We start from the raw sequence: 19,389 nt of genomic DNA on the forward strand, positions 1-19,389 counted from the left end.
TAGTTACTAGGTGCACGATCTCAAGTTATTAAAAAAATCCTCTGTGCCTCAGACTCCTCACCTGTAAAATACAGGTAAGAATTCTTCCTTCATAAGATTACTATGAAGATCAAATGTCTTATATACATGTAAAATGCTCAGAGCAGCGCCTGGGACACAGTAAGTCCTCCATAAACATTAGCTATTATTAGTTTTTGCTAATAATACCCTGACAATAGAAGGGGAATGGACTGAGCAGACATATGTTTTCTAGGTCACGGAAAACACCACCCTTCAATGAAAATTAATAAAATGGCATTCTTGGGGTGCCTGGGTAGATCAGTCAGTTAAGCGTCAGACTCTTAATTTGGGCTCAGGTGATGATCTCAGGGTCCTGAGATCAAGCCCCATGTTGGGCTCCGCGCTGGGAAGGGAGCCTGCTTTAAGATTCTCTTTCTCCCTCTGCGTGCCATCCCCCAATCAATCAATCAGTCAGTCAGTCAAATGGCATGCTGGTTTATCTGTCGGCCCCTCGTGAGTTTGTTTAGCCACTTTTCCCTGAGACCAATCAACTCTGGTGACACTGAAGAAACAGTTTACTTGCAAAACTTTCGAATGTATCCTGAATCCTGAAGACCCCATCACATTAAAAGCATCCTGAGAGGGCTTGTCAGAAGAGCTAGTTGGTCACCTTATGACATTTTGCCTTGGTTCTCTCTAAAACACAACATTTTGGTCAAAGGCAGTACAGTTTAGTGAAAAGAACGTGATGTTAGGTGGGAGACACTTAAACTAGGTCACTAATTAGCTGTGAACCTGATTGTGCACTTTATTTTTTTTAAGTTTTTATTTTAATTCCAGTTAGTTAGCATACAGCGTTATATTAGTTTCAGCTGTACAATATAGTGATTCAATACTTCCATACATCACCCTGTGATGCTTGTGCACTTTAAACTGAAAGTCTCCGAGTTTAAAAAAGTACTAGTCAGTTCTCAATTATCCATACAAAAGGAGGTAAAAAGTGGTATAAGTAATTCAAAACAGAGTAAAAGAGAAATCCTTAACATTTTACTTTGTAATGTATTATGTAATTTTTCCTATAGATTCATATCCAAAATTGTATCTGGGCTAAATTAATAATAAAATGTATTTACATAGCATGGCATACATTAAAGTCATCATGGGGGTGAATTCAAAATAAAAGAGGAAGGCCAGCATGAAATAAATTCCTATGGATAATAACAGGAAGATCATTTAAAACTATTATTATATAATAATTCCTCTCAACCTCACAGCATCCTCTTGAGGCTCAGTCTTAGCCATAAAATTCTTTCAAACGAAAGTCTCTAAATGTCATTCAGAAATAAAAGGTGAGAACAGCTGAGTTTCCAAAGGTGAATCATTCTAGACCTGGGGAGCCAGGAGGCAATCATCCAACTGAAGATTTTGCTCTCACATATGTGGGGGTGCATTATTGTGCCTAAGGAGCTAGAAGTGGGTATCAGCCTAACTGCAGGCCAATTTATGTCATAAAATCAAGGTATTCTTGAAAGGTTACATAGCAACCTCAGCACCAGAAAGTACTTCCGCGACCTTGTCTAAACTCTTTGATCTTATAGAAGAAACTGAGATCCACAGAAGTTGCAACACACCTGAAACTACATAATAAATATTTAAATACTGGGAAGTTCACCTACTTATTTATTTATGATATAAATGACATGTAACATTGTATTAGCTTTAGGTGCATAACATAATGATTTAATATATGTGTAACACTACAAAATAATCACCACAAAAGGTTAGTTAATGTCCATCATTACACATAGTTACAAAAATGTTTTTTCCTTGGGAAGAGAACTTTTAAGATCTACAGGAAGTTCATTATTTAAATAATACACTGACATAAACAAATAACCTTCTCCTACACTTCGTAAGAGACTTTAATGCATTCAGTTTAAATTGGGCCACATCTATGCATCTGCTCTATCTTCCAGTTCTATACTGAACAACTTCAGATGTGCTAAGAAGAAAATCAGTCCTCTGGAATATAACTTCACTCCCATACAAGCTTCTCCACTACACCACCACCTGAGGCCTCCTTTCCAATTAGCTGTTGGTTAGGCTGTAAGCCTGTGTGTCAGCTTACACACAGAGTCATGTGCCTTCCTCAAATCTGGTCATACCATTCTAAAAGCCAGGAATATTCTCCTATCTCCTATTTGGATATTACCCTTCTGGATCCAGGTCAAGTTCCACCTTGCCTTGAAGCTTTTCCTCATCACCGCAGCTCCCTATGAATTCCTATCATACTTATTGTCATTTTCTTGGCAGTGAACAAAGGTTACTTAGAATCCCTTACCTGATAATTAATGTAGTAGGATGCCGAGTACTGTAATTCTGTGTATGTCTTCCCCTACCCCCAAATTCTCTTTAGATAGGTCTAGTGAGACCTAAGAATAGGTATTTAAGAAACAAAACAACTTATCAGATAGAAAGGAGAAAATGGCTGACAGAATAATAGATTCTTTCCTTTATTAAAATGTTCTTTAGGGGCGCCTGGGTGGCGCAGTTGTTAAGCATCTGCCTTCGGCTCAGGGTGTGATCCCGGCGTGATGGGATCAAGCCCCACATCAGGATCCTCCGCTATGAGCCTGCTTCTTCCTCTCCCACTCCCCCTGCTTGTGTTCCCTCTCTCCCTGGCTGTCTCTATCTCTGTTGAATGAATAAATAAAATCTTAAAAAAAAAACACAGAAATTCCACTTCCACTTCCAGAATCCAAACTAATGAATCAATCTGATCAGTGTATAAATATTTATGTATTAGGATATTCATCAGCATAATTTACAAGCAAAAGCTAGAGAAAAAGGAAGTTCATTTGTAGGGAACTGACCAAATATGATGCATTCATACAAAAAAACTCTGTTGAAGAATTCTATGTAATTATTTTAAAAGATCATTTTTAGTGACATGTAATATTTTAAGTTTTTCTTTTTCCTTTTTTTCTATTATTTTAAAATCAGAAAAAGGAAAACTTTTCATCCTGAATAAAAATACAGCATAGATTTTGCTATTACACACATCTCGTTTTAAGGACACGTGTGTAAAGTGCATTACTCACATTTACTGCGATCGCCACCACTTAAGGAGTGATGCATCAGCTTCGTAAAGAGAAGTAAGTCCCTGACAATGCACTAAGGTCAACATGCGGTTCATTTCCCTGCTGTTTTCATGTTGTTTCTTCAAACCAAAAGTTTCTGGAATAATATACCAGCAGCTTTCAGAAAGGAAGTTTCTCACCTACACAGAGGACATTTCCATAAGTGGTGACAGGGCAATGAGTCAGCTTATCATCAAGTTATATTCCAAAGGTCGACCATCACCTCCACCACCACCCCATCGTCATACCACCAACGTGGAGCCTTTCTGGTCAACAGATTTGAGTCCTGGGGTACATTAAGACCAGCATGGTGCTTGGTGTCTTTGTGTCGACAGAACTGCACTGGTCTGTGGCTCCCGTCGCCATTCTACTTCAGATGCTCACCCATACTCTCTACCTAAGCAAGGACCTCTTGGAATAGTCTCTACTCCCCAGATAAAAACTCCCGAAGTTTCCTCTCTGAACGCCTATTCCCTCTACCAAGTGGAAAAGAAGAGCAAGATGAAAAAGTACAAAAGCCCTGAAGGAGGACTTAGCTGGATATATTGGAAAAATAAAAAGAAAGCCAGTGCGGCTCGATCATGGTAAACAAAGGAAAATACCATAGACGAAACAGGCAGGAACACATCACAAAGGACCTAACAGGTTATGATAGATACTTTGGATGTTTATTTTCATAAAGTTTGCCGCTCCCATGGTGAATCAATTTTATATAAATGAGACCTAGATCTATCTTTCAAAACCTCATCTGCTCTTTGAAAACCCAGTGCAATAGATTCGACTGCCTGCCTGCTAGGCAGCCTCTCCTAAATGTCAATACATGCAAAGCCAAACACTATCTTTTTTTCCAAAGCGGCTCCTCCTGACTATTTTATATCTGCTAACAGACCGATCATTCACCCGGGCTTGGTATCTCAAAGCTGTCTTGCATTCCTGGCCTACTGTCCGCCCCCACTCCTTACAAGCTCCCCGGGGCCTCAAATCTCCAACTTACTCTTTTTTCTCTTCTCTAGTCCCACCGCCACGATCCCAGTTCACACTAGCACCAATCCCTGTGCAGTTTGCTGGAACTGGCTAGCCACTTTCCACACCTCCAGTTCTTTCCATCAAATCTATCCTATGTGATGTCACTTAGATACTTTTAAGACCATCATAAGCACACGATATACAAATTTATTACCTCAAGTTCTGACTTCACTTCAAGCCCCACTCATATATCTGCCTACTTAACGTATGTATACTTAGCCGCGTTCGCATCTCAAATTTAACATGTCTAAAATTGAACTCCTGATTTCTGATCTTCCCTCCAAATCCCACACCTACCCCTCCCATTCTTATCCCCCACTCCCATCTCAGTAAGCGGCACCTCTACACACCCAACAGCTTGAGCCAGAAAGCTGGGAGTCAGTCTTGACACTCTTCTTCCTCAACCCCCACATCCAATCTATAATTAAATGGATTCTTTCTTTAACATACTTCTCAAATCCATCTACTTTTCTCCATTGCCTCTGCCACTGAGTCCCACCTGCAAAGATTCTTATTTAAGTGGTGTGAGGTGCAGCCCGAGCCCCGGGATTTGTAAAAGCTGCTCGGGCAATTCCAACATGTGGCTACGGCTGAGAACCACTGCTCTGCAGCTTCTGGACCCCCACTAGCCTCTCCGACCTCACTTCTGCTACTTTCTCCCTTGCTCACTTAACTCCAGCCATGCTGGCCTCCCTGCTTGTTCCTTGAACAGGCTGAGCCCATCAGCCTACTCAAATATTACCTCTGTAGTGCTTTAGTGAGAAATTCCATGGCCATTCCACGTACAATTGTAACCTCCACATCCAATCCAACATACCCTATCTCTTTCTTGGGCTTTATTTTTCTCCTTGGGACATACCGCCTTCTAACATACCATATAATTTATTTATTTACTGCCTGAATATGCACTTCATGAGAGCTGGGATTTTTGTCTCTTTGGTTCCTTATATATCCCCAGTACCTAAAATGGCATCTGGCACGAGGGAAGTACTCAGTTAATATTTAACTTCCCCTGCAAGGCTTTCCCAGATTCCCCCAACTAAACTGAAGTATCCCATTATTCCCCAATAGTAATTTATTCCTTTCCTTCATTAATAATTTGTAATTACATTTGTATTTATTTGTTGAAACTCCTTTCCTAGAATGGAAATTCCACGAGAATAGGGATTTTCTATTTGGTTCACCATTATATACACTGTTTTTCATGCTTAACTGGCACAGAGTAACTATTTTAAAAAATAGTCAACGAATATACTAATGAATGAGGTTGACTACATTTTCTGAAAGCACACTCTGATCATGTTATTTTTCAATCAAAATCTTTCAAAGTCTCTCCATCACTTACCACATTAAAGCCTAACTGTCTGGCCTTGATAGAAGACTTTCCATGTTCAGGGCCAATTTCTCTCCTATCTTATCTCCTATTATCTCAGGCATTTTTCGCTTCAGCCACACTGCACTGCTCATTATTTCCAGTACATACCCTATACTCACAAACACTGCATTTCCCCACCTCCACATTTTTGCTCATGACATTCCTTCTGCCTGAATTCTCTTCCCATCTCTGCCCGTCAAAATTCCAGCCTTCAAAATACCTACCCTTCAAAACCCAGCTCAAAGGCAACCTTCACGAAGACAATCCTGACTCCCACCCCAACTTCCCCAACTAAAGGATCCCTTCCTCTTCTAAACACCAAAATATGTAATACTGGTTTAATTCCCACTCATTTCACTACATATCACTCAATAGATATTTGTTGAAATGAAGTCAGTTAACAGCACTTCTACCTCTCTGTCATAAAGCATATTTAAATGGGGGTGGGAGATGGGGGGAGGGACGTTCTCTTTAGCAAGACCTTTAATAACCAAAAGATGTAAGGCTGGAACGGCAGATTCCCAGCCTTAACCTCCCCTTCTATGCCTTTTCTGCAAAGGCAAGATCTTCCCAAAGTTTTGGATACCAAATTTTTTAATGTATGCAACTGTTTGAAAGAAATGTTAAACTGCACGTGCTACTACCAGAACAGAAATCCCACAGACTATATTAACATGGGTTGCCTTAAGATGATCACATACTTGAAAGAATACCTGGCTGAAAAATCTGGATACCTTACACTCTGCTGTTTGAAAATGATCATGACTAGGAAAACATTTCTATTCAACAAGAAATCTGAAACTTTTGAGGTATTCCATTCATTTCTACATCATGTTAAATGATGGCGAAGAACAGCAGGAGCAATGCAGTAAAATCCTACCACGAAACACTTGTTTCCCTACCCACACCCTCTCCTAAGGCTGTGGTTCCCAAAATGTGGTCCACGGATCCCTGGAGATCCCTTTCAAGGAGTCTATAAGGTTGAAACTATTTTCATAATACTAAGAAATCGTTTGCCTTTTTCACCGCATTGACATTTTCACTAGTGGTACAAAATCAACAATGGGTAAACCTACTGGTGCTTCAGCATAAATCAAGGCAACGGCGTCATACTGCACTACAGCACGGTGTCTTTCACCATCATATACGGGTGATTTTTTTTTTAAAGTCTATTTCACTTAAGAATGTTTTTGATGAAGTAATAAATTTTGATAAAATTCAAGCTTTTAATCAAAAATTAGAATTTTGAAAATCTTGCAGCTGCCTGACAGATTCCCAATACTTACAGACTTTTCTGATGAGATGGGTGATGATACTAACTAATGTGGTTTTTGTGGGTTTGTTTGTTTTTTTTTTTTAAAGCAAGGCAGGGCTTGAACTGACGGCCCTGAGATCAAGACTTGAGCTGAGATCAAGAGTCAGTCCTTAACCGACTGAGCCACCCAGGAGCCCCCAAAATGTTTTTTTTATATTGCATTATGAAATGTGTCATTTGGAAAATTTGCTTAACTCAATGAACCAATATTTCCCAAACAGCCAATGCACGTTATCAAATCATGAATGGATAAAAAACCCATTCAAATGCAAGACAGGCCAATGGATTTTAAGGTAACAGTAACATCAATGATTTCCGTTTCCACCCAGCAACTTAACTTTTAAGAAACTACCAATTGTCAAGTTTTGGTGTAGTATCAGAGAAGAATACGCACAACTGGCCTGAAAATACTCCTCCCTTTTCCAACTACATATCCTTTGCAGATATATTTTCTTCAAATACTTCAATCAAAACTATCAATCACATCAGACTGAATCCACAAGCAGATATGAAAATCCACCTTCTATTAAGCCAGATATTTAAGAGATTTGCAAAAATGTAAAAAGAAAAAAGCCACACTCCTTTTTTTTTGAAAAAGTTATTTTCATAAAGATATTTATATTAACATGAGATAGGTTTTTTTAGGGATTTATTTATTTATTTATTTGAGAGAGAGAGAGAGAGAGAGCATGCATGCTCGAGAGTGGGGAAAAAGCTTTTTTTTGAAAAAGTTATTTTCATAAAGATATTTATATTAACATGAGATAGGTTTTTTTAGGGATTTATTTATTTATTTATTTGAGAGAGAGAGAGAGCATGCATGCTCGAGAGTGGGGAAAAAGCAGAGGGAGAGAGAGAATCTCAAGCAGACTCCCGCTGAGCACAGAGCGTGACATGCTGCTTAATCCCATGACCCTGAGATCATAACCCGAGCTGAAACCAAGAGCTGCACGCTTAGTGGACTTAGCCACCGAGGGGCCCCTAGATAATTAACTTTTTTAAACTGTTTTTGATTTTAATTTCTAGTTTGGTAAATATCAATAGATATAAACCACATAAACAAAAGCTCTTGGGGTCCTCAATAATTTTTCAAAGTATAGAACCCTGAGACTAAAAAGTTTGAGAACCACTGCTCTAAGAGAATCGGCTCTGATTCCAGCCACCCCCAAAACTGCTGTTCGTAGCGAATCTTCCCTTCCTCGTCCTCCACCAGTTGAACCTGGGGCAGACATGTGGCCCAGAGAAAATCATGCCTTAGACTGGCCAAATCAGGTATCATTCAGGAATCTGAATTAAGCCTCATGGATACTGAGGTCTATTTATGGCAGAACACCAGAGCCCATTAAGTCTTATTGCTGAAGTCCTTGGAACTGTTTTGCTTCCAGCCCTCTCTAGGTCCTGTTGTTCAGCTTTCCCTTGGATTCTTGTACAACTATTTCCTTTTGAAAAATCTTTTATATATTATTTTAAATAGGTTTTTTCCCTTATAATCAAGAAAGCCTTAACAATATTGTTACCAAGAGTGTTTTATTTGCTGTCCTCATCTGAGACACCAAATTATAACAAGGTTCTCCTCCATTTGAAGATCATATCCACTTACAAAATGAAAGTCACTCCAACAAAATTAAACTCTGAATGGAAATTATAGGCTTATTCAGAACAAGAGACAAGCTTAATGGTCAGCTTCTAGATTAAGGGAGGCTTAATTTGTTGTTTTTGTTTTGTTTTTTCTTTATTTTCTTTTTGGAGAAGGCCATTATATATCATGTCAATATATTTTAGACAGCAAATGGCTTCATTAAAATATACTAACCTGACAGGGTTTTTCAGGGAAGCTGACGAACAGAAAAAGAACAAGACAGGGAGTCTTGCCCTACTAGATATGAACAATTATAAAGCTAACATAATTAAGGCAGTGTAGTACCAGTGAGAGACAGGCAAACAGACCAACATTACAGAACAGGGAATACAGAAACATGTAAGTGGCATTATAAAGTTGTAAGGGGCAGACATGACTATTCAGTACGTGATGCTGGGGTACCAGGTTATCCTCATGGAAAAAAAAATTAAATTCCTACTTCAGGGTTATCGTTATGGAAAAAAGTTAGATCCCTACTTCACAGCAAACATCCAAATAAATTCTACATAGATCAGAGACCTAAATGTGAAAAACAAAACGTTAAAACCTTTAGAAGAAAATATAAGATTCACCCGTTACCTCAGTATAGGGGAGGATTTCTTCATTAAGACACAAAAAAACACACATGATAATGGAAAAACGTAATAAATCCAACTCTGTTAAAGTTTAAAACTAAGTTTCAATAGAAGATCAAATAAAGTTAAAAAAAATACTAAACATACCCTCAGGATGGCTACTACCAAACCCCCCAGAAAATAGTAACAGTTGGCGAGGACGTAAGCACCTGGAACGCTGTGCACTGCTGGTGGAAATGTAAAATGGCGCGGCCTCTGTATTAAACAGTATGGCAGTTCCTCAGAAGAACTGAACAGGATCTCAGAGAGACAGCTGAACACCCATGTTTAGAGCAGCATGATTCACAGTGGCCAAAAGGTGGAAGCAATGCAAGGGAACAGCGATAGATAAATGAATAAACAGAATGGGGTATATATGCGCACAATGGACTATTACTCAGCCCTGAAAAGGAAGGAAATTCTGACAGAGCTAGCACACAGATGAACCTCGAGCACATTATGCTAAGGGAAGTAAGCCAGATACAAAAGGACAAATGCCATATGACCCCACTCTTAGGAAGTAGTCAGAATGACAGAAACAGAAAACAGTACCTGTTTCTAAATACCAAAAATTGTGTAAATCTTAAATTAAGGAGATGAATGATCACATACATTTTTCTTACAAGTACACAGATACACTAGACAGGAGGAATCAGAGGCTTTCAGAGAACAACTGCAAGCTCTTCTCTAATGTAGCTAGTGGACAGTGGGAAGATTTGTGCCAAGAGCTTCTTAGAAAGAAACAGTCAAGAAGAAAGGTCTTCACAGTCAAGTAAGGGCTACTGTCTGAACGTTTAACTCCCACTCTGAGGTCTGCACCCAGCTCTCCCCAAGCGCCATGACCAGCTTTGCCACACAGAGCAGTGAGGCAACTCCTGCCAATTCTATTAACGTGACTACAGTTCTAAGAATGAAGGCCCAAGCATTTCCTGAAGAGATTATATTTCAGAATCTTTTTTCCTATAATGGGAGCTTGTCAAAAACAAAAGTAAAAGAAGCCATTGGATCTTAGCAGCAAATGTGTCAGCATGGCCTTTCAGAGTGATTCACCATGCCTGAAAACAAACACAAAAAAACCAGGTATGCTTCCCTGAATACACAACCAGAATTTAACATGGGGCCAGTATTGCTATGAAACCAGGTTGAGAATAACCTTATTAAGTCTGGAAGTAAATCTGACAAGATAGTAGAAAAAAAAATTTTCAGATACATATTACAATACTGTTATTATCAGTCCTTGAGTAACTTGAAATCAGTAAGATTATTCAAAATACCACTACATGGTAAGAGTCTAATAAAACATTTTCTGCTAAGGCAGGGATTAGTCCAGCCCCTAAAACCAGCTTCAGAATGCAGTTCCACTGTACCTTTTGTTTGTATTAACCTCCATTAGTGTGATGGATTTTTAAGAAAACACTGGGGATGCGCCAATATTTCTCCGGAGTCTACAGTACATGACAGAAATCCACAGGACTCAGCACTGTTCCAGACCCTGAGTTAAGACAGCTAGATATCAGAGTTCATGGCCTATCTGAAAAATTTCTCTAATTAAGAACAATTTGTCTCATTCCCTTTTTTTTTACGATGAAAATCTAGTGATAATGAAAAAAATATGCTATCACAGCATAATCTTACATAACGGTTCAACCGTGTGGAGAACCGTGTAGGAATGAGGAAAAGGGAGGAAAGACAAACACATGCTTGTGCACGTACAAGCTAAGATGCTTTTACAGAACACTCAAACCCCACGTCTCCAAGAAAGCTCATAAACACAGTTTCCATCTCTAAATTCCATTTTGTGTACCTTTCATCTCGGAAAAAAAGCAAGGTTGCTCTGAGAGAAGAAACTCCCAGTCTCTTCTACAGCTAACCTTATACTAGGGAGGTGGGTGGAGGCAATGCTGTCCTCAGAGGTACTACCTGTCTTTTACATAAAGTATTCAAAACAAGGAATCTGTGAGGTCTAAGATCCAGAATCCAGCAACGTCAGTGGCACAGAGGTGAGTCAAACACTAGGTGCACTGTGTTAGAATAAAGGCACCTTCAGTTTTTAGATGTTGGCTCCAGAAGCTCCGTGAACAACATAATAAAAGGGAAGATGTGATATACATATAAATCCTACATATGGACGTATATACACACGTATGTGTGTGTGTGTCTCTCTCACACACACACACACACACACACACACACACAGATGAGGGTTCCACAACTAGGACAGGAAAAACACAAAGTGAGGCAGGAACTTCTTGTACCCGAGGGCAAGGAAGCACTCATACACCAAGCTTAAAAGGTTTCCACAAGCCAAATATGGAACATTTTGAGCTTCAAAAAATGTCTATAATTGTTGGTAACATGTAGAATAAATTAAGGTCCATGAATTTACAATGATACTAAAGCAAAGAAAGTGAGAAAAAGGAACAATTCATTTGCCACCATTAGGGGTGATTATTATACCATCTCCTCCCTCAGGAAATCGTTAAAAAGGAAAATTAAGAATTTACCTAACTTCTGATAGAAATTATAATTATTCCTAACGGATGAGGGAAATCTTTTTTTTGTTTTTAAAGGACATGTAGAAGACCTACAACCCCGATAGCAGAGGTTTTGTTTTTGTTTTATTTAAAGATTTTATTTATTTATTCGACAGAGACAGAGACAGCCAGTGAGAGAGGGAACACAAGCAGGGGGAGTGGGAGGGGGAGAAGCAGACTCATAGCGGAGGAGCCTGATGTGGGGCTCGATCCCGTAGCGCCGGGATCACGCCCTGAGCCGAAGGCAGACGCTTAACGACTGCGCCACCCAGGCGCCCCGGATGAGGGAAATCTTTACAGAAGATTGAAGGTTAATCAATGTAAAAGGAATAGCAGAATTAGGAAATCAGCATTTTACAACAACCAAAGAAACAACTGGTTCGGACAAGGATCACTATCATTAGGTGACAGACTGCTGGAGAAGTGGAACGGTATATATAGTTCCCAAGTGTCACCGCGCTACACATTACTTACTAACTACAAAGAAAAACGTCTACACTGGAGATTCGGTATTTATCATTTTAAACAAATGATCAAACAAACTCAACATCATTAATAATGGGCTATTATGACATTATTTCTCTTATTGTGACCCAATATGAGGTACAAAGCAACATCTATGAAGAATTTTTTTTTTTTTAAGATTTTATTTATTTGACAGAGAGAGACAGCGAGAGAGAGGACACAAGCAAGGGGACTGGGAGAGGGAGAAGCAGGCTTCCCTCTCAGCAGAGAGCCCAATGCGGGGCTCGATCCCAGGACCCTGGGATCATGACCTGAGCCGAAGGCAGATGCTTAATGACTGAGCCATCCAGGCGCCCCAGTGAATTCTTAACAAAAGTGTTTAATTTGAATCTAATCAGACCATAGACTTAAATGCCAGTTTATAGGAAATACGGGCATAAAGGAACAAATTAAACTGTGAGGAAACAATCAGAAAATTCCAGAAGTGATATATTCTACAAGACAAACGCCCTGGTCTCTTCATAAAGGCAATTCTTGTGGCTTCTAAAGAAACTGCTCTAGATTTAAAAAAGACTAAAGATACATGCTTGGAGAAAAATCTGAACATTAACTGGATATTAGATGGTTTTAGGAAATTACTCTTAATTGCCTTAACTATGACAATGTATCCTAAGAACAATTAAGCAAAACAATCTCTTTAAGAAGATGTATCTAAAGTATTTCAAGCATGAAAGTACTGAGATGTCATATCTGCAATACAAAAATTTACATATTATATATATAAACACAAGCACATATATACATAAAGCAAAATAGCAAAATGTAAATTATGGAATCTAGGACATAAATGGCATAAAGGTGATAACTGTACTATTCTTTGAATTTTTCTGTATGTTTAAAATTTTTAACATTAACAGTTGTAAGGGGGGGGTGGGGAAGGGCTCAAAATGTACTTCCTCCAGGAAGGCCTCCCAAAGGAGCTCTCCTCTAAACCTTATCACTCTCTTACAAAGTCCTCTCAACATGGAACACTGTGTATTACGTTCCCATTCTAACTGTTCTCTTACTATTTCACATATTCAGTAGATTTGGTTTCCTAACAAGACTGTGAGCTCCTTCAGGCCCAGGCATTTTTAAATTCTTTTCCATTTCCTCACAGCTCATAGTGAAATATTCCACAATCAGCAGACTTTTAAAAAGTACTAGTACCAATATCTGGTGAAAGCACTCAGTAAAGCATCTTTTTTTTTTTTTTTTAAAGATTTTATTTATTTATTTGACACAGAGAGAGAAAGCCAGCAAGAGAGGGAACACAGGCAGGGGGAGTGGGAGAGGAAGAAGCAGGCTCCCAGCGGAGGAGCCTGATATGGAACTCGATCCCATAATGCCAGGATCACGCCCTGAGCCGAAGGCAGACGCTTAACGACTGTGCCACCCAGGCGCCCCTCAGTAAAGCATCTTTAACTAACTGGGTTAGCTTTTCAATTCCTCAACAGAATGGCAGTTTGCGTGTACAAACAATTTTGAGTCAAAGCTATCATAAAACATCACTTATGGGCTTACAGAATTTTGCATAGAGAAACTAGTATCTAAGAGTTAGAGGGAACATAAGTTTTACATGTCTTCTGAGGAGTGTCATGGATTTGCTGTGTTATCCAGGCATATGACTTTATTCTCATGATATTACTCTTCACTTGAACACTATCTTCCACTACCACTCGCATCTGCAAAACAGCGACAGTATTTATCCACAACTCCTAGGTATAATGAAGCTTTAACAAGCTACATAATGAACTTAAAATCTTAGATAAAAGACTGTACAAACATAAAAAAAAATGTTGATAATACAGTGCTAGTGAGGAAAGAGGCAGACTCACACACTGCTTGCAGGAATATAAATTCGTACCTCTATGGCAAGCAATTCAGCAGTATCTAACAACATTAAAAATGCAAATATCCTTTGATCCAGCACTTCCACTAGGAATTTACCCAAAAGATACCCATGTACCTAAAAAGCACATACAAGGAATTAACTGTAGCACTGGAAACAACCTAAGTATCCAAAAATAAGAGCTGGCTGAATGATGGTACATCTGTACAAGGGAATATCTGTCATCTTTTAGAAAGGAAGAGGTATTCCAGTACTGTATGGAATGATAACCAAGATAGAGTAAGTGAAAAAAGCAAAGTGCAGAATAATGGCTATAGTATCTTACTATTTGTGTTAAACAGTAAATAAAAACAACAACTTAAAAGGGTCCATAGTTGTATATGCTTGTAAAAGCACTGACTATCTCTGGAAGGGTAAACAAGATACAGGTAACAACAGTTTCCTTTGCAGAGGGCTTAGGAGGGTTTAACTAGACGAGGAAAAGTGGACACAGAAGGAGGATTTTTCTCTCTGTGGACCTTTTGAATTTTGTTTCATGTGTGTTACCCATCTTATTTTTTTAAAGATTTATTTGAGAGAGAACGAGAGAAAGTGAGAGCAAGCGGGGGGGGGGGGAGTAAGGGAGAGAGTCTTCAGCAGACTCTGAGCTGAGTGTGGGGCCCTACTCGGGACTTGATCTCATGACCCTGAGATCATAACCAGAGCCAAAACCAAGAGTGGGATGCTTAACCGACTGCACCACCCAGGCACCCCATGTGTTACCCATTCTAAAGAGCCTTTTTAAACACGGCTCTGCACCAATACAAATTAATGATACTCATCTTAATCCTAAAAGCAATCATGCCTTCACACCATAAAAATTTTTGAATAAGGCTTCAGTAAATTCAACCAGATGAAATGCTTCCAGATAAAAACAAAGCATCACAGATGACAGAAACCTCCTGAGAAATGGCTACTTACTGCCTCAATAGTTTTATCTCAAGATTTGTACCAGAACCTGATGCAAGTCTGGACACAGGTAACACTGAACATCTTCCAGTTCACTAACCACTATGAAGAGCTCTAACAGAAGTCAACGAAGTGCCAATGGACACCATCCATCCCCACCCTAAGCGTGGAGCTGTCAACAATAACTTATACTCCTCAGTCTTCACACGAGGAAAACAAGATGAGTCTCCAGCTCTTTCCAGGAAACAGGATGATATATGCCCCCCAAATTCTTGTGCTGTTTCTGGGTCATCTCTTGGTTCCCACTGTAACCATGGCAACAGAAAACAGCACAAAAGACAGCTGAACCATGCAAAGGCCAGAGTTAAAAGGGGAAGTGAAAAGAAAAAAAATTTATAAAATTATAATTAAAAAATTATTTAAAAAATTTAAGACCCCCAAACACAAGGTCCTACAGTTAAGAATGACAGCCAGAAAAGCCTTGATAGAATACCAAAGAAAGAACAAAAAGAGAAGAAAATAGAAAATAAGGCTTACTAATGTCACCCATCCCCAGTTATCCAGATAGGAAACAGGTTTGGCAAAGATAACTGAAAAACACACAAACAGCTGCCCCCCCCCCAACAATTCAGCTCTTCGTTTCACTGCTATTCAGCAAACCTGCTTGTAAGAATTTATCATTTCCTCACCCTGTTCTGCTGGCAGAGGGAAGAAGCATTGAAGTATCCAAGAGTGGCAATACAGCAGCAAATTAAGGATCGTGAATAATCTGCCAACTGAAAACCTAGGTCCTAGATCACTGAAATATTACTGTACTTTAGAGTTCCTTATTTTATACTGCTCTTCGTTATTTGCAAATGGGCAAGTAACATCACACCCACTGCTTAAAGTTAAAACCTCCACTGGGTGAGTTATCCTCCACTAGTAGTTTCAGATTGCTTTTGTTTTCGTGGGATGTTCACAGAGCATCAATAATGTACAGCTAAAACGAAAGTGCTAAGGAAGATCCTTTTTTTTTTTTTTAAAGAAAGATCTTCCTTTACTTAAAAAAAGAGGCAAATAGGTCACACGAAGTAGGAGGGCTAGAGATGACAGGACCCTGATGTCTTGATTTACAGTTACTGCTCTAAGCCTTACACTGTGTTATCTCTATCTCACCTAGTTCTACGAAGATAATTAAGAATTTTACTAAAAGGTAGTGCCCCTTACTTTCTTTTTTGTGACCCTTGGTTCTCCTTAGAAAGGCCACCAAAATCCCCTGCCAGAATAATTGAATGGGTTGGGGCGCCTGCTCCTAGTTTAGGGGATGTTTGTATTAAAAGTACCGCATGACTGTGGGAGGAAAGAAAAGTAATGCTGGAACTAGAAGTTGCAGTGACAGTTTCAAAAGAAGGGTCAGCGTGGGGCACGCTGGCTCTGGAAGGCGTTAGTAGCCTGGGAGTCCCTAGGGCAACACCAGATGCAAATACTGCTTTGTCAATAAGTCCGTCAAATAATTTAAACTCTCCCTTTTGGATAGGAGCAACAGGCGCACTATCTGGCAGCCCACTGTCTGGGAAGAAGGCGGGCGCGTGGTCAAGGGGCTCTTTATCCCGCAGGTCCCTGCAACACAGCGATGCGCATGCGCCCCGGGGGCAGCGAACAAGCACCCCTGGCTCGTTCACACTCGCGCATGCGCAGTCACCCATCTCGCCGCAGGCGACAGCTCACTATTTGGCAAGGGGGATGGGGCTGGGAAAATGATGGGGGGGCTGAAGGCAGGGGGCGCATCTGTGTCTCCTGAATGCTTGGGATTGGGAGAAGGAACGGTTGATTAGGCTCTGGCATTCCCAGGCCACGTAACCCAGGACGTGGGATATGGGACAGAGAAGAGTATATGTGTGCCGGGGGTGGGGTGGGGGGGGGGAGTTGGGGGTCAGTCACCTCTTAAGGGAGGCGCCCCCCCACACTCCGACAGGACAACCCTCTCCCTTGACTCTCCTCCCCCCACTCACCTGAGAACGGCGGCGACAGCTGCTGGTCCCCGTCCCCCTGCGCTCGCTTCATACTGTCCGCAACATCCGGGACCTGCGGGACCGCCGATACACAAATACACACACACTCGGAACGCGCACACTCACACACACACACACCGACACACACCGGCCGGGGCGTCATGGCGTCAGCACGTCGACGCAGCGAGCGCGTACCCGCCGGGCCCCACCCCGCGCGGCCTCCGCCCCTCTTCTCCCCTCCCTGGGTTCTCCTGCCCCTCCTCCTTCTTCCTCAAGACTCCGCCTACCTCCCTTAGTGCGCGTGCGTCCCGACGGCTCCTCGGGGCCGGGGGATTTGAGGGGAAGGAGGGGCCTGACTAGAAAGAGGCGGGAACACGGAGGGGGTTGCGTGCCCGGCGCGGCAGGCTGTGCGGAGGTGCGAGGACCCAATAGAGGCCTTACCACTACCAAGGGGGGTGGGGGGGGGTCGGGGCGGGCAGCGTAACAATAAAGGCATTGAACAATAGCAATTTACATTTGCAAGAAGTGTATGGATTACCAACGACTTTAACTTGCATTCCCTCACTTCTTCTAAACAGCTTTGTGTCAGTAAAACATTTTTTGGACTTCACGATAATTCTAAAGACTTTTAAGCAACTTAGATTCTGGCATTTGGAAACAACACCAAGGACCATTCTCTTAGGGGTAGGGGGGCATGTGGGTGGCTTAACTGAAAGGACCTGATTCAATGACAACTTGTTGTCTTGGACACCTGGGTCCCCAGCCAGCCTCGCATCCTGGCTCCCAAGGGCCATCAGTGACTCCTGAGTTGAGTAAAAGAAAAAAAAAAGCCTCAGCATCTTGGCCCTGGGAGAAAAAAAAAAGTCATCCCCACGTCAGAGTGATAATGTCAGGGATGGGATCTTTGTTATTGCTACGATCCTTTCCTTTAGCTTAAACTTTCAAAAATTGTTCCTACTGAACGAAGCCAAAGAATCCAGAGCAGGCATTGTCTCTTTTCCACGCTGAGATAGCATCATTACACAGACACACACACTCAAATGTCAGAGGCATTGGACCCAAAAGAGCAGCAGGTGAATCTGCAGGTCATGGGGTGATCAAGTGTGGGCCCTGCCTTGGGACCAGCTTCCGGAAGCTTTGCTGCCATGGGATTGTCTCCAGGAGACTGTGCTCACTTGTCTCCTGCCACATGCGTCCTGGCGCCAGGTGGCCGGTGAGTCTGTTCATTAGGGAAGCCTGGGAGCCCATGAGCAAAGCCACAGGGGTTTGGAAAGAAACCCCCGACGGCGTCAGGCTGCCTTCCACTTTCAAGTACACAAGCATGGCCTACAATCCCACGGTTTAGAATGTCCTGGGAATCACAGACAAAGCCCTGCAAGCTCCTAGAGCTCGCTCCGACTGTATTTTAGACAACGTGATCAAGAAATGAAGGTCCTAACTTCCACCACGATGTGAGTACCGGGCCTACGTTGCTTAGAACAAAAAGAGCTTTTGTACCTAGTAGGCTGATGCTTGAAACTTTCCAGTGAGGTTCCACTCATCATCACCCTCGACGAATATTCGTTTCTCTAGTTGAAGCCAGCAAGGGTTTCGGTCCTTGTGAAAATTCAGTGCCCCGCAGGTAACCCGGTAACCCAGTTCACGCAGCTGACTCCTGGTGTCACTGAGGCTGTTCAGTGCCTGTTCTTTTCACAGATTAGCAAGGAAGGAAGAAAAAGGGTATTTCTTGGAGGGAGCAGCCTAGGGGGTGGGAAGGGGTGCAGAAAAAAGGAAACTGGAGGTGGGGAGAGCATAGTTTAGCTACCTCACACTTGGGGCTCATCAATAGGATATAGTCAGATTCTGCCTGGCACCTGGGAAGGGGCTCCTGGGGACTAGTGAGTCTGTGCGAGCAGCTTGTCCAGACTGGCCCTGACTCTCCAGAGCTCTGGAAGGATGTGAGTCCTGCCCCATCTGTAGCCTGGTGCAGTGAGGCTCCCGTTCTGCTGTGGGGACCATCCCGCCCACCTGAGATGTGATCCACCAGCCTCTGTACAAAGGGCTTTGATTTGGTGTGGATCTGATTAAACGACTGTAGATGTCCTTGGAAACACTGTGTGGAAGAATTTTAAACAGCTTCTCCTTTTTAATATGCACTTCCTCTTCGGTTTTAATTATTTTGTTCCTACATTTTCCCTTTCAATTTACTAAAATCTAGAAATGTAATTAGAGCAGAGGCTGGGCTCAGAGAAAGCTGCCAGGATTTCTACAGCATGATTAAATATACGAGGCATCCCTTTAGTGTGGGACTGAAAAATAGGATTCTCATTATTATCTTTCCCTTATCCAGGAAAGAATCACCGCCACGTACAGATACGGATTTATTGAAAACGAAGCACTAATTAAAAACTCACCGAGCCTCTTGACGAGGTTTGGAGGGGGGGAATTCGGTTATTTCATTATTTCCTC

General features: G+C 41.4%; 1 protein-coding gene across 3 annotated transcripts in view; it reads right to left on the reverse strand.

Annotated features, from left to right (window-relative positions):
* Window positions 1–17,109, reverse strand: part of LOC103660517 (speckle type BTB/POZ protein) — a 63,403-nt gene extending 46,294 nt beyond the window's left edge. Inside the window, exon 1 of one of the 3 annotated variants that reach the window (XM_040640798.1) lies at window positions 16,942–17,109. The gene's annotated coding sequence lies outside the window, so the exon portion shown is untranslated. The remainder of the gene's footprint in view (window positions 1–16,941) is intronic. The other 2 variants (XM_040640796.1, XM_040640795.1) reach the window with 2 other exon arrangements.
* Between the last annotated feature and the right edge of the window lie 2,280 nt (window positions 17,110–19,389).

The sequence above is a fragment of the Ursus maritimus genome, unplaced genomic scaffold, assembly GCF_017311325.1.
Source record: "Ursus maritimus isolate PB19 unplaced genomic scaffold, ASM1731132v1 scaffold_24, whole genome shotgun sequence".
Lineage (NCBI taxonomy): Eukaryota > Metazoa > Chordata > Mammalia > Carnivora > Ursidae > Ursus > Ursus maritimus.